The following is a 15,985-nucleotide window of genomic DNA, read 5'->3' on the forward strand; positions in this document are numbered from 1 at the left end:
AGGCGGAGGGAGAGGAGCCCAGGATGAGGACCTCCGTCTTGTCCGAGTTCAGTTTCAGGCGGCTGGTCGTCATCCACTCGGCTACCTCTTTCATCCCTTCGTGCAGGTTGGCTCTGGCGGCGGCGGGGTCGTTGGTCAGGGAGAGGATCAGCTGGGTGTCGTCGGCGTAGGAGATTATGCTGAGGTTGTGTTTGCGTACGATGGCCGCGAGGGGGCTCATGTAGACGTTGAAGAGGGTGGGGCTCAGAGATGATCCTTGGGGGACGCCGCAGATGACTTCGGTGGCCTCTGACTTGTACGGTGGTAGGCGGACTCTCTGTGTTCTCCCGTCGAGGAAGGAGGTGATCCACTCCAGCGCCTTGTCCTGGATTCCGACGTTGCTGAGGCGCCGTACTAGGGTGCGGTGGCAGACCGTGTCGAATGCCGCGGAGAGGTCTAGGAGGATGAGGGCCGCTGTTTCTCCATTGTCCATCAGGGCTCGGATGTCGTCGGTGGCGGCGATGAGGGCGGTCTCGGTGCTGTGGTTGGCTCGGAAGCCGGACTGTGAGGGGTCGAGGGATCCGTTCGTCTCGAGGAAAGTGGCCATCTGCTTGTTGACGGTCTTCTCGATGACTTTGGCTGGAAACGGGAGGAGCGAGATGGGGCGGTAATTCTTGAGGTCGGTGGGGTCCGCTGTTGGTTTCTTGAGTAGGGCGCTGAGTTCGGCGTGTTTCCAGCTCTCGGGGAAGATGGTGGTGTCGAGGGATGTGTTGATGATGTCTCGCAGGTGGGGTGCGATGACAGCGTCGGCTTTGTTGAAGACGTGGTGAGGGCAGGGGTCGGTCGGTGATCCGGAGTGGATGGAGTTCATCGTGCGGATGGTGTCTTCGGTGCTGATCGGGGTCCAGGCGCGGAGGGTGGTGGTGGGGGGTGGTTGTTCGGTCATGGTGTGCGTTGGTTGGTTGTTGAAGCTGTTGTGTATGTCCGCGATCTTGTTGTGGAAGTATGAAGCCAGGGAGTTGCAGAGGTCTTGCGATGGGGTGATGTCGTTGTTTCCTGCGCTGGGGTTGGAAAGCTCTTTGACGATGTTGAAGAGTTCCTTGCAGTTGTGTGCGTTGTTGTCCAACCGGTCCTTGAATGCTGTTTTCTTGGCGGCGCGGATCAGCTGGTGGTGTTTCCGGGTGGCAAGTTTGAAGGAGGTCCTGTTGTCCGGTGTCGGTTCCCTTCTCCAGACTTTCTCGAGGGCTCGGCAGTTCTTCTTGGAGCTCTTGAGTTCGTCGGTGAACCATGGGGCTTTCTTGCTGCCGGGTCTGCTGGGCGGGGTCCTCAGTGGGGCGAGTTCGTCCGCGCAGTTGCTGATCCACTTCGTGAGGTTGTCGGCGGCCTGGCTGGGGTTCGCTGAGCTGGCAGGAGGGTGCTGGCTCAGGGAGGTGGCGAGCTGGTCTGCTGTGATCTTGTTCCAGCTTCTGCGGGCGGTCTGTTGCTGGTGGTGGTGGGTCGTTGTTTTCTTGAAGGTGAAGTGGACGCAGCTGTGGTCCGTCCATTGAAGCTCTGTGGTGTGGCTGAAGTTGATGTCCTTGCTGGATGAGAAGACAGCGTCGAGTGTGTGTCCGGCGAGGTGGGTGGGGGTGGACACCAGTTGCTTGAGTCCCAGGTTGGTGAGGTTGTCGAGCAGGGTGCTGGTGTTGCGGTCATTGTTGTTCTCCAGATGGAAGTTGAGGTCTCCCAGGAGGATGTAGTCAGCGGAGGGGAGGGCATGTGGGCTGACGAAGTCGGCGATGTCCTCGCTGAATTGTGTGCGTGGTCCAGGGGGTCGGTAGATCAGGGTGCCTCTGAGGGTGGTGTTCGGGTTGGTGTGGATCTGGAAATGCAGGTGTTCGGCGGTGGTCAGGGAGTTGTCGGTGCTGGTCGTGAGACGGATGGTGCTCCTGTGGATGATGGCGATGCCTCCTCCCATCTGGTTGGCGTTTCGGTCCCTCCGGACGATCTTGTAGCCCTCTGGGATGGCGATGGCGATGTCGGGAGCTGAAGAGGCGTTCATCCAGGTCTCCGTGAGGAAGGCAACGTCTGGAGCTGTGGTGTCGAGGAGGTTCCAGAGTTCGATGGCATGTCTGTGGATGGAGCGGGTGTTGAGCAGGATGCACTTGAGGTGGGTACTGCTGGTGTTCGGCTTGGTGGGTGCTGGTGCGAGGCAGGTCCGGATGCAGGTGAACTTGCAGGCGTGGCAGCTGAAGGGTCCGTGGGTACGTCGTGGAGAGGCTTGATGGCATTCTGGGAGTCGGCCGGTGTTGAGAGCGGTGAGGGTGGCGGCGGAGTACGTCAGGCGGGTCGGTCGGGGTCTTCGTGGGCCAGGGGTCCTGGCGCTGGTCGCGATCCGGTCGCGGACGGGCGTAGACGGGCTTACCTTTGGCGCGCCTTCGGCGCACAATCGGCGCGCCCGCTGCGCGTGACCGCTGCGCGTCCGCACGGTCGCCATTTAAGGCGAAGTGCGCGGGTGGGCGGAGCAGCTGGGAGGCGGGAGCGGGGAGGGAACAGAAGAGAAAAAGGGGCGGGGCCAATGTCGGTGGCGGGAAGCGAGAGCGGAGGGCGGCGAGGTAGGCGGCCAATCAGGAAGGAAACTGGACACGGCACAGGGGATACAAAGAAATTAACAGGCACAAATTTAGGGCAAAACAAATAAAAACGGCAAAATACGCGAGCAGACGGCAGAAACAGACAAGCACAAATTACGGGCAAAACGAGGAAAAACAGCAAAATACGCGAGCAGACGGCAGAAACAGACAAGCACAAATTTAGGGCAAAACAAGGAAAAACGGCAAAATACGCGAGCAGACGGCAGAAACAGACAAGCACAAATTTAGGGCAAAACAACTGGGAAACCAGAGGGGAGCGACCACGGCGTCAGCGAGGCAGAAGGCAGGCAGAGGGGAACACACGCAGCAGCTGGTGGCCGTGCGGCGCGGGGGTGTCCCACAAGTTTCGGAGTTGTAGCCTTTACCATTGGCTCCTGAACCATGGCATATGGACTAGAATATAATAGATATTTAGCATTTTGTAGGATTTCGAGTAAAACTGATTACTTTGTCAAATATGGTATGTTTTTTCTAATTTATCTGAGTTTCCTTCAGCTGAAGGAATGGCTCAATGCTTCTTGACATACGTTTTTTCTCTTTGTGGTATACCTCATATATCATTATTCCTGATAAAGTTACTCCATATCTTTCAGTTTTTGGGAAAGCCTTTGCAAAGCATTAGGAATTAAACATGCTCTTTCTTCTGGTTGCCATCCTCTGTCTAATAGGCAAACAGAACAAACTAATCAAAGCCTAGAGCAGTATCTTCAATGTTATAAATGAAAAATGTTCTTATAGCAATGGTACTCATAGCACTAACATGGTTTCATGATTTTCCATCTTGCAAGTATTCCATCCAAGATTATTCCCTTCTTCGCCTTGTCCCAGCTGCTTTTAAAAACCAATATGACATAAAATAAGTATTAGAGTGTGCACCTGTCGTTTACAAAAATCACGCCATTTAGAATAGAGAAGCAATTTTGAATGTTATTCCTTAGGCATAATGAAGCAATTCTGCATATTATTCCTTAAGAGATGATCCATAAATCCAGCCATAATACTATATGTAGCCAGAAGACTTATTGATAGGATTGATGAGATTTCTAGATGAGCTATAATACCAGAGAACAATTGCCCGAAGTACAACTGCAATTAATAACCCAATTTTTTCTAGTTTAAAAACCCAATGGATCTTGGAGATTACTTTTGGATTCTAGAAATCTGAACTAACACTGCCAAACAAATGCAGATCAAAATGCTCAGTGTACAGGCATAATGACACAGCTTGCAAACAAAAATTGGAAAAGTATAATTGATTTGGCTAATATCTTTTCACACGAAGTATAGCGGCTGAGACAATGCTTGACAGCATTCACATTTGGATGACACAGTATTGAAATACACATTTGCCTCAGGAATGTAGGAACGATTATGAGATCTTTTCAGCCCAGATTACTGAGTTCCTACAGAAAGACTTGAGTGTAGTGTTGTTTGCGAATGTAATATGTGTAAAGTATAATAATTTAGATGAGCACCTACAACGTGTAGACAGAATAGTCAGAATATTTGGTGGTGCAGGACACAACTATATTCCCAAAAATGTAAAATAGTTTTCTTAATCATGCTTTTCATAGGCTATGAGTGGTTCAGTGAGGGAAAAGGTTGAGCTGCTGAATTCCTGGATAAGTGTCTCACATGGTAGCCCCCAACACTATCAGTTTACAACATGCATCAACGGGGCTCAACAATAACCTGGGACGGTTAACCCTTTATTTCAATTGATTATTCCCACAACTACAGGAAAAGATTGAACAGAAGAGCACACCAGCGTTGTGAAAGAATTACTTGATAATAAATGTATTGGGTAATCAGGGTGTTTCCATGGCAGTCAGGCTTTACATACATAATTCACATATGTTTGTCTTGGCATGTGAGAGAACATAGAGGGGGTGTGGAGTAATGCTATGGTTGTGTCCTCGAATTGGACAGTGGTATCAAAGACTCCTCTCTTATTATAGAAAACGAGCTGCCATCATGTGTCTAACAATAGCAAGTGTGTTTCATGGCATATCACCTCGAATAACCTAAACGCCTGTTGTAATTTTCCATAGTACAGACTACCTCTGACATTTCTTTCTGAATATCCGATCTAGCCTGTATGCAGCATGCAATATTTGTAAGTGTTGCTTCATTCTAATTTTTTTAAATCTTTCTAATATCTAAAAATATTAAATGTTTAATAGAAGTCCTATCTGCCTTAAAGGTATTTTAGCATTTGATTTTATATCATGGTAGCTGGTTTTTTAACATTTCAGTTTTTATCTTGTTAGCCAGAAATGGGAAAACAAATAAATCTGACCACAGTATAAGTGAAAGTATGGCTTGAATGATTTGCAAGTTCTCTGTGTGTGTAGGTGAGTGAGTGGGTGAATCTGAGACTGTGGTAAAGGATGGGTGAGTAGATCAATGATTGAGTAATTAAGCATGTGTATAGTTATTGGATGAGAGACTGCATGAATCGACAAGTGCCAGGATTAATAAGTGAGTATATGGGTGAATTATGAGTGTGTGGGTGAGGAAAGACTGCACCAATCCTACAAGCTGAAGCCTCAGACAACATTAATAATGGGATAAAAATGGCAGGTGTTGCCATTATTATGGAAATGCAAGCATTGCACGACGACTACTATAAGGTTTGCACAGAATTCCATAGTACAATATTTCACACCAATGGGTTGCACTGTAATGCATTGCATATCATTGCACTGTGTAATTTGAATGCAATACAATGCAACAACACTATGATAGTGTTGTTGCATTGTGTTGCATTGTTGGAAAGCATAGTATTGTTCAATTGCATGGAATTTCATTGCAGGGTAATGTATTGTCGTGGTACTATTGTACTATGCAGTAGAATTGCTTTGCTTAGTAATGCAATCCACAGAAATCCACTGTGTCAATAAAGAGCAGCTCCAGATGATGACAGTGGTAAGGAAGAACAGCAGAAGGCCACTACCATAGGTGTCAGACAAAGACATCCTCCAACTCTTGCAGAAGAAACTTGCTCAAATTGAGCAAAGACTAGCGAGACATAAAAGCCCAGCTGCAGTTATGCCCTGCACCATAAACTGACAAGGATCCCACCCAAGTAGACTCTTCTGACCCCACTTTCACAAGTGGATGAAACTGAACGGAAATCTTAAATGCATAGGGCCATATTTACAAAGAAATGATGCAGCACGGCGCAGCATGCCATTTTCCTGCACTGAGCTACCTCATTTTAAAAGCACAGAGGCATGCTGTATTGACAGCAATACGACGCATCCCTGTGCTCTCCCCTGACCTAGCCTTAAAACAGCAGCCACGTCAGACAGCAATATCAGGATGCAGTACAGTTCAGTTCAGTTCAGTAAATCTTTATTTCGATGATTAAAAACCATCATAAAAGTTCATTTATACAAAATCATCAATTACATTTCTGAACCTAGATACATTAAAAACAGATTTTATACAATTAAAATGTGTAATATTCTATACAGTGTTACTCAGCCTCTCGTGTTTCTTAGTTTTACTGCAACTTTTAAAAAGCTCAATATGGAAAATAAAGTGCGCATATCATTTGCTTTTTGCAAAAAAAGTAATGCAGTCTTAGTGTGGCGGAATTTTAACTCTTTTAAAATCTCCACAAGAAATCTACATCGAGGGAGTCGATAAAATGAACATAAAAGTACAAAATGAAGGGTGTCCTGCGGAGACCTATTGTCGCAGCCGCAGGCACCCTTCTACTCAATTGTTAAGGTAAAACCAGAGGGATTAGCTCAAATATTAGGTAACAAATTGAGCCTAAAACGACACATTAAAAATGTATCTTGCTGATTGTACATCAGAAATAGATAAGGTTCCATACCTTCCCCATTGCTTACTAGCCGATAAGCTGCTACTGATTTTTTTAATGAGTTAGGGATTGATCTGCCCTGTTCATATTTTTCTAGTAACCGTTTTTTGATCTGGTGTTTACAAGAAGTGGTGATCAGAGTCGGGTCCCTGAACAGTGTATGCTGGTCTATACTCCCTAATGTGTCCTTCCCATAATTTAGCCATGGGATTTGAAGGCACTTATCTTTTTGTAAACAGTCTTTGACTATTATCCTGCTTAGTTCCGCCTCCGGATTTACCCAGATACGGAGCCACGTCAGGATAGGTCTCACCTTTACCAGGTCAGTGATATGTGTGATCCCTAGCTCAGTGTGTACAATTTCTGCTGGGATACTCTGTGGTGTCTTCAAAATCCTACGGAGGAATATGTCTTCCTCTACTTGTAATTGCTTTGCCTCTCTAAAACCCCAGACCTCTGCCCCATAGATAGCCTTTGCAGTGCTTACGGCGCTGTATAAATTCATTATTTGTTCTGGTGACCAGCAACCCAGCCTACGGGCGAAGTTTAATATTGCACCATTTGCAGAAACGAATTTTCTACACCTATCCTCAATTAAGGAATCAAACTTAATCTCCCCATTGAATAGTAGACCCAGATAAGAAAAGGTGGTTACGGTTTCTAAAATGTGGTCCCCTATTTTAAAAACATATTTCTTGGAGGGTTTTTTGCCCGCCACCATCACAAAGGATTTACTCAGGTTCACGGTCAGGTCTAAATTATCCATGAACTTCACAAATCCGTCAACCAGATACTGCAAGCTCTATGCTGTTCGTGCCAGCAGGACTGCATCATCCGCGTACAACAGTACTGGGATGTGACGGGTTCCTGCTTTGGGGCAGTCAGTGTTGAGGGCAACCAGTGTTCTTTCTAGGTCGTTTATGTACAATGAGAATAGAAAGGGAGCAAGGATACACCCCTGCCTTACTCCGCTAGTGCACGGGAAGCGATCAGTACTCCGCCCCCGCGCTATAGCGGACTTTATTAGTGGTGTTCCAGTGTAATTCTTTCAAGATATTTATAAGACCAGGATCAATCCCCAGGTTGCTCATCAGGGCTCAGAGTTTATTCCTGTTCACGTTATCAAAGGCCAAGTCCATAAATCCCATGTAAACTGTTCCACTTCTAGCTTTTGTATATTTAGCAACTAATATATAGAGGTTGAGGCATTGATCGCTGGTTGATTTACCCGATCTGAATCCATATTGTGCATCTGCCAAGGTATGATGTTCTTCTGTCCATGATGTAAGGCGTTTTAAAACCGCCCTACCCAATAATTTGGCTGATACATCAATAAGCGATATTGGTCTATAGCATTGAGGATTGTCCCTACTCCCCTTCTTGAAGATAGGGACAATTAATGCTGTAGACCAAGATCGTGGGAGTCCGGATTTTATGGCTGCATTTAGTACCCTGGTCATTATGGGAGACCAGAGATCAATGTTACTTAGGTAGAGGTCTGGTGGCGTGCCATCAGGCCCTGGGGCCTTATTTCGCGTCAGACCTTGAATGGCCTCGGTGATTTCTTGTAAAGAAAATTCTAGTTCCGTAGGCCTGACCCCTTCCCAACCCTCTATTGAGACTGTATCGCAGGGATGATTATAAAGGGCCTTAAAATGGTTCACCCACTGCTCGGGAAGTATATTAGTGCTAATAACAGGAGCACTACTGTCTTGAAAGCACGGCCTATTGATAACTTTCCAAAATTCATTGTAGTCTCTGTTTTCGACTGCTTCCCTCAGATCAGCCCATACTTCTGTTTGGAGCGTGATCTTCCTTTGTTTGACCTTAGTTTTGTAAATATGTCTGCAGCGGGCTATTTTATGCTTATCTCTCGGAACAGTTTTAAGACGGCTTTTTAAGTCTCTCAGTGCCCGAGAGCAACTAGTGTCGAACCATCGTGGTTGTGATGACTCCTTTGTGGGTCCTTTAATTTTCAGTAAAGTGTCAACCAGAGTGGTTAGGGACTCGAACGCTGATACCACCTCTCTCCCCTCCACTGTGGGTTCTAAGCAAGCTTGAATCTGATTATTGCCTTTAACTATTAGGGTTCTATAGAATTCCTGGGCATTTATTTTTGACCACTTTAATCGTCTCCCCTGATCCGTTGGCCGCACCTCAGTGTCTGCCAGATCATTACTTACTGAGAGACCGTTATATATAATTTCAAGAGTTAGGGGGTTGTGATCACTAAAAGGACTCCAGTCCGTTCTCACCTCTTTAACCTGTCCCTTAGCAAAGGTAGATATTATCATAAAATCTATAATAGATGAACAACCTCTGCCTTTAAATGTGGGTATAAGCGTGCCATCTTGTCCCGGGACCACCAAGTCTATTGTATGTGTGAGGGCATAGATGTCTAGTAGTTTCATTAATGAAGTGCCCTCCTTATTATGGTCAAAGTGTGGTCCACAGTCTATCGGGCAGGATGACCAGTCCGGGCTTACAGGGAAAAGTTTTGGACAGAGGTGACAGTTAAAATCCCCCATAACCAGGACAATTGGTTCCCCACCCCCTTTCCATTGCTCAGTTTCTTGGTTTAATCTACACTCTAGTTCCTGAATAACTATGTTATTCCCATCTACAGGCCCTGAGATGTAGAAATTTAATATCGACAACCTCAGTCCTTGCCCTTGGAATAACGCTGCCTGGAGAGTGTGTGAGGTCCAGGGTGGTTGTGTCCATATGCCTTTTAAGTCAAGATCTACATACAAGGCTAACCCTCCCTTTGCTCTGCCGGATCTGCCCTCTTGGGCTGGGACAAAAAAACATTTGTAACCCTCTAACTGGTAGGGTGAGGAATCAATCGCCCATGTCTCCTGTAGGGCTATTATGTGGAAGCCGCAGATATACTTCCTCCAATCCTCATTTTCAAATTTCCCCCCTAGTCCTGCTATATTCCAAGACAGTAGAAAAAGCCCTCCCTAGTTGATTTACCTCCATTGAGATCCTGGTCATTTAGCTTAGCTGGAGACTTCTTTAGCTGCGTCACCCCATACTCACCCTCTCCTCCCGTTGTTGTTTTGGGTTCTTCCGATCTCTCTGCTTCATGACTTTCCCTGGTCCCCTTTTCGTTGTGTTGAATTCCCTCACTTGTGCCCGCCCTTTCTGGGCTATTTCCTAGTGGGGGTAGTCAGTCGTTTTCCTCAAGAGATTGTAGCGGACTGATTCTGTTTACCCACTGGGGATAATCTAGGTTTGGTCAAAAATGACCTATTTGATCATGCACTCTACCCCATTGTCTGGATGGTGCCCTTCCTATGCTACGGTTAGAATAGGTCCGAGTATGAAGGAACCGTTTCCTTGGATAGAAATATCCCAATGGCAAGGTGCGTATAGTACTGGTCTGATTCCTGTTTGGGTTACCTAGAATATATTCCACTAAATTGGTGTCCCTAAAATTCACCACCATACAATCCCCTGTAATGTATTTTCTTCTCCCACCTAGCCAATTAGCTCATCTTACATGAATAATCTCCCCACATTCCCCACTTTTTAGAGGCCTATGTATATTCAGCCATTTGATGATCTTGTTTTTCAGTTCTGAGTGTGATTCTCTCTCAGCAGCCCTGAGTTCAGGTACCCCAGCAAAGACAATAACGTAGGGGCATGCTTCAGGGGGCAAGTTTATGTGTGGTGGGAAGTATTCTGGTCTATCAATCTGTGGGTGACCTATTTGATTTATTTGAGACAGATCTTGGGTTATGGAAATCTCTGTTTGCCCCGTTTGCGTACGTATGTGTTGTTGAGCCTTATCTATGTTCTTATTGCTCTCCTTTTGATTATTCCCTCTCTCTGGGAGATCATGTACTTGTGCAATGGTACATTCGACATTACTGACGCAATTATTTTTACCCACCATTTGACCAGCCGGCGTAGCGATTGATTGAATAGGGTCTGAGATTACATTACTACTTGTGGGACCCTTTAACTTTCCCTGTTTGCTAAGTTCATTTGCAATTTTATCAAGCCTGCTAATGATAGGTTTTAGCTGGCTTATGATAAGGGCTTCAAGGTGTTTTTTTAGGTCTCCAATTACTTCGTCCATCCATACTGGTGGACATGAGTGAGATGGTGCTACTTCAACAGTAATCACATCATTATTGTCTTTTGAACGAAGTGCATTTACAGTTGGTTTGTTTTTTCTAGGTTTGCCCTTTCTACCGCCCCGTTGTTTGGTTGTTTTGCATGTAGCTTTATTACTGCCCCTCGTGTTGTCTGTCCCTGTCTCTGCTACCAACTGGGCACAGGGTATCCCCTCAGTTGAGTTCCCCAGTATCTCAATTTGAGAAATTTCTGATGTATTTAGATCCCTAGGTTGTGTGGGTGTAACTAGGATAGGTATTGGGGAGGAGGACAGACTCCTCTCCATACGCTCAATCTCCCCTGAGACTTTCCTCAGCATCAAGTCAATGGCAGTGGATTTTGATTTACGAGACAGGACTGCACTTGGCTCTGAGCCTGCAGAATCAGATGTACAAGGTAAGTGTGCTTTACTTGTGGCCGAGCGCGTTTTCGGAGGTTTAGACATAGTGATAAAAAATAAAAGCCACCAAAGGGGATGCAATTATTTACACTTATTACACTATCCCCTGGTGCAGGCCTTCCACGGGGAGGCTAGTATATGGACTCTTCCTAATGTAGATCCCAATATACAAGCAAAATAGTTCCTTCCCTTCTCGTCAGTACATACAGTTTATAGTCTAACATTCAGATCGTTTTAGACAGTCAAATCAGCAAATAGTGGGGTCATGGTGTCAATCCGGTAGGAAAAGTTCAATAGAAAGTACCTTTTCAGGGGAGTCAGGGGGGGGTGGTCCAGCCCGGCCTCCTCTGGCCTCGGACGGCCACAGACGGCCAGCCCTTTGCCCGGGCTTAGCCCGGCTGGTCCCGCGTGCGTCCCGCGTTGCGGGAGGAGCGCCGCTGTATTTCAGCGCCTCCGGGTGCGGGCAATGATGCCGGTGGGCGGGGCTTGCGGGAATTGTGTGGGCTGTGGTCCCCCTGCTCCGCAGCCGCGATGTGGAAGCGCAGCGGCGAGGGGGGGCCAAGCACCCAGGTGGCAGCACTCCCGGACAGCAGCACAGGGCCCAAGACAGCAATCCCCCAGCAACAACGAGGGTGGAATAAGGTGCAGTTCTGTTTCGTGGCAAAAACATCTCCCGCTCCTCCAGTGGAGCGCCGCTGTATTTCAGTGCCTCCGGGCACGGGCGATGATGTCGGTGGGCGGGGCTTGCGGGAATTGTGGGGGCTGTGGTCCCCCCGCTCGGCGGCCGCGATGTGGAAGCGCGGCGGCGGGGGGGACCAAGCACCCAGGTGGCAGCACTCCCGGAAAGCAGCACAGGGCCCAAGACATTAATCCCCTAGCAACAACGAGGGTGGACTAAGGTGCAGTTCTGTTTCGCGGCAAAAACGGCTCCCGCTCCTCCAGTGGAGCGGCGCTGTATTTCAGTGCCTCCGGGCGCGGGCGATGACGTCCGTGGGCGGGGCTTGTGGGAATTGTGGGGGCTGTGGTCCCCCCACTCGGCGGCCGCGATGTGGAAGCGCGGCGGCGGGGGGGACCAAGCACCCAGGTGGCAGCACTCCCGGACAGCAGCACAGGGCCCAAGACAGCAATCCCCCAGCAACAACGAGGGTGGAATAAGGTGCAGTTCTGTTTCGCGGCAAAAACGGCTCCAGATGCAGTAGGTATTTCATATTCACCTCGAAAACTAGGGGAACCCCATTACTGTCAGTGGCAGCACTGTCTCATAAAAGACCCGAGTTGATACCAAGAGAGAGGAGGGAACAAGAGCCACAGGAGGTAAAGGGGAATGACCTTGATTGGACATAGGGACAATGGGTAACAGATGCAGTGAAGACCTCATGAAAGGGGCAGGTGGCTGCACTCACAAAGACACACTTAGAATTAATGTCTAGTAGGAATGAAGTGAAACGAGTTTCCCTCATGGCAACATGGCAGTAAAAAAAACAGCATTTAAAATCTATCTTTTAAGATCCCAACCGTATTGTCGATAACATTTCACAATTATAGATGGCTGGCTTCTAGATAGAGTTATTTTCATCCTGAAGTCACTAATAATCCCATCAGTGTATTTGTCTATGTCAGAGATCACTGAGAGCGAAGATAGCTGGCGTAAGCTGGCGTAAGCGGGAAATAAGAAGCTTGCACTAGAGGAACCACTTCTCCTCTTGATGCAAGAGTTGTTGAGAGAGTTTGGTGTCAAAATCCATCTTGACAATCTTAAAATAACATGGTGGAAAATTGACAAACAACATATTTTTGAGGCTATGTTGATTTGTGTTGGATTGGAGATACAAATCTGTCCTGAAATTATTTGAAATGGTGAAACAGTATACAAGCACCCGTGCAATATCTATTATAAATGACAAAATGGGCAGTAAGAGGTTCACCAAGAAAAGTTTGAATTCTTTTTCAGTCAACCACATGATGATCAAACTCATATTAAACAGGTCAATAAATCTAAAATTACCAGAACAGGTTTAAGAGATGTCACTCCAGCAAAAACAAGTGCCAAAACCAGACCTTCAGCCAATTTTTTTAATTCATTAACTTTGCTCTCCTCAAAGATGTAAGCTCTTCTATAACACTTTTCTAAACTAATTTGATCAATACCTCTCTTGTACATGTTACGGTTCATTGCTGTCTGAAAAACTACAAGCTGGATCACTGATGGAAAAAGCAGTTGCCAATACTGGGGATCTAAATAAGCTTCCCCCAGTATATACCTTACCCTTACAAGTGAAGGGTTTCAGAAAGTGATCTTGTGAAGAAGCTCTAACATTCTGCATCTGATAATGATCTTCCAAGCGATCACATTGTGTATGCAACAAAAGGAAAAAGAGTACTCGTTTGTTTTGGGAAGGGTGCCAATTCAGACAATCACGTTACAAGATGGGATGCAGTCTGAACTTCTTAGACCTGTCAGCAACATCTGTCTACCTACTCTCAGCTGCTTCATTGCTTTGCAAAAAAACTTAACACAAGAATGGGCTTTCCAAAGCACTGTCCTTGAATGGATCTCTTCCTACCTTGATAATAAAAGCTAATATATATAATATGCAATTCCCGCTCAGCCCATTCTCTTCTCCAATAAATGGCCTCCGAGGTACCATCCTCCTTCTGCTCTTGTTAACTTGTACAAAGAAACACAAACTCTTCAAAATGTATTACCACCTCTATGCTGATGATACTCGCTATACATTAAAATACCATCTTCAAATGGCATTATATCCCTCCCAATTTTTTTTAAAGGCATTTACTCTTGGATGTCACACCATTATCTTAAGTTAACACAGCTTAAACTGAATGTCTTCTGATGTCTCCCCATAAATCCTCCATTCTGTTACAAGGATGGCTCAACACTTTTTCCAATCTATACTGCTGCCCTGATATTGTGGAATTCTGAAAAAATGTAGGCATTATCTTTGCCAAGAATTTGAATTTCCAAGACCACATAAGTGCCCTAGTCAAAGGGGAACTTTACCAGCTGAGACCCCTGCTTGGATAGCCCTACTTATCCTAGATTTGAAAAAATGGCCCTGACCCTTGGACTAAAGAGTTTAGAGATTAGACCAAGTAACTCTCTTTTCATGGGATCCCCAGGATCCATTCACAAATGGTGTGATGTTCTGAATTTGGTGCTCATAGGCTGATTTTACCCTGGAGATGCTGAATGTCATATACAAGAAGCATCCTCTACAGGATGTACTGGCCCTCATACACATGCTTCATAATCAGGTCATGTTCCACATCAGGTGGGGTATACAATACCCAACAGGCTCCCTAGAGGGCTCTTTTAGGAGATCTTTTTTTGAGGAAAAAAATCAAAGGATCATTGATTTTAAGTACCCTTAGACTGTTTTTTGTAATTTTATGTTTTTACCTCGGGAATTGATTTTGACAGATATTCACATTACCTTAAATGCTGCCATAGTAGTAGTTTAAGACAAAAAAAGGGATTTGCGGGAACAATCAGCCCGTAAGTCCATTATTCAATCTTGATTGGCATGCTTTTTCCCCACTTGCCCCTATATGTCTATGGCTTTATACTCTGAAGATCCACCTATCTTCCCTCAAAGCATCTCTATATGCTGTGTGTAGGCTGTCCACTTGTGAAAGAAAATGTGATCAGGTAAACCCTATATTGATAACCCTCAAAAGGCGGCCAAGAAGAGCAAGACACATTGAAATTGCGTCTTTCTTCAGTTATACAACTAAGACCTAGATTTCCATTCAGCAAATCATGAAGAGAATTCTTTCATATGAAACTTTCAAGGATGAACTAATAAACCCACTGTTCCATTGTTATGGCCCTGTATAGACAGACTTTAGTTTTGACTAGCATGTAAGTAGACCCTGTGTAAAGTGCTCTGTGACATTTTAGTTCTGGTCTTCCCTATATAAAAATGCATGTACTCCTGGGGGCTCGTCCATATGTTAATGAAACTCAAGAGAATGGGTGCCAGATTTAACACTTATTCACGCAGCGCAGTGCAGCAGCCGCAAATGCTCCCCCCATGCTGCGTGAACAAGAGAGAGCAGGAGAGCGCCGAATTTGCTAAAATATAGCACTGTCCTCGCCTCTCCCTAGCGCCAGTGATGGAATCATTTGCCATGTGCTACGGAGACACCTTTGCGCCATTGTGCAATGGTGTTTCCATGAGTATCGTATAGGTTATATTAATACATATTAACACATAATGCATATTAAAACCATAATGTGGTTTTAATATGCAAAGAACCCAGACGCTATACAAATAGATTGTTTTGTGCTTTTATTATTTATGCTACAACTCAAACAAAAGACATTGAAGTATGTTGGTCAGCATATATATGTGAGTAGGCACACAGTGCAGGTCTATGAATAGAGCAGGGATTGTCAGATACACAATGGCTGTGATGCTTAAAGATGTAGGGGCATATTTACAATTACTGGTGCATCCCTGCAAATTAGCAGGGATGCGACAGTAATTGTGCGCCATGCCTCCGCCACCCATGAAGCGCTGCATTTACAATGCGGCGCACCATGGGGCAAAAACGGCACAGATGTGTCACGCATCTGTGCCGTAAAGGTGTCGCATTGCTGGAGTTGCGTCGCATGCGCGACGCAGCTCCAGCAATGCTCTGGGGGGCCCATTCTACTAATGCTGCGTCAAGCCTTACGCCTGCTTCAAGCAGGCGCAGGGTTTTGACGCAGTATTGGCCTAAAAGTGACTGAGTGAAATCTTGTAGATTTCACTCAGCCACTTTTAGGAGGCGTTCCTACGCAGGAACGTCCCCCCCCCCCCCTGCGATGGAACGCCTCCTTCTGGCACAGTGCTTTACAACGTGACGCATCTCCCAGATGCGACACTTTGTAAATAGCCCGCACCATGGCACATCTTTTGCGCCGCCGCTGCGTCACAAAAGTGACGCAACGACAGCGCAAAAGAGGCGCAAGGGGCTTGTAAATCTGCCCCGTAAGGCGTTCAGAATCCA

The sequence above is a fragment of the Lissotriton vulgaris genome, chromosome 6, assembly GCF_964263255.1.
Source record: "Lissotriton vulgaris chromosome 6, aLisVul1.2, whole genome shotgun sequence".
Taxonomy (NCBI): Eukaryota; Metazoa; Chordata; class Amphibia; order Caudata; family Salamandridae; genus Lissotriton; species Lissotriton vulgaris.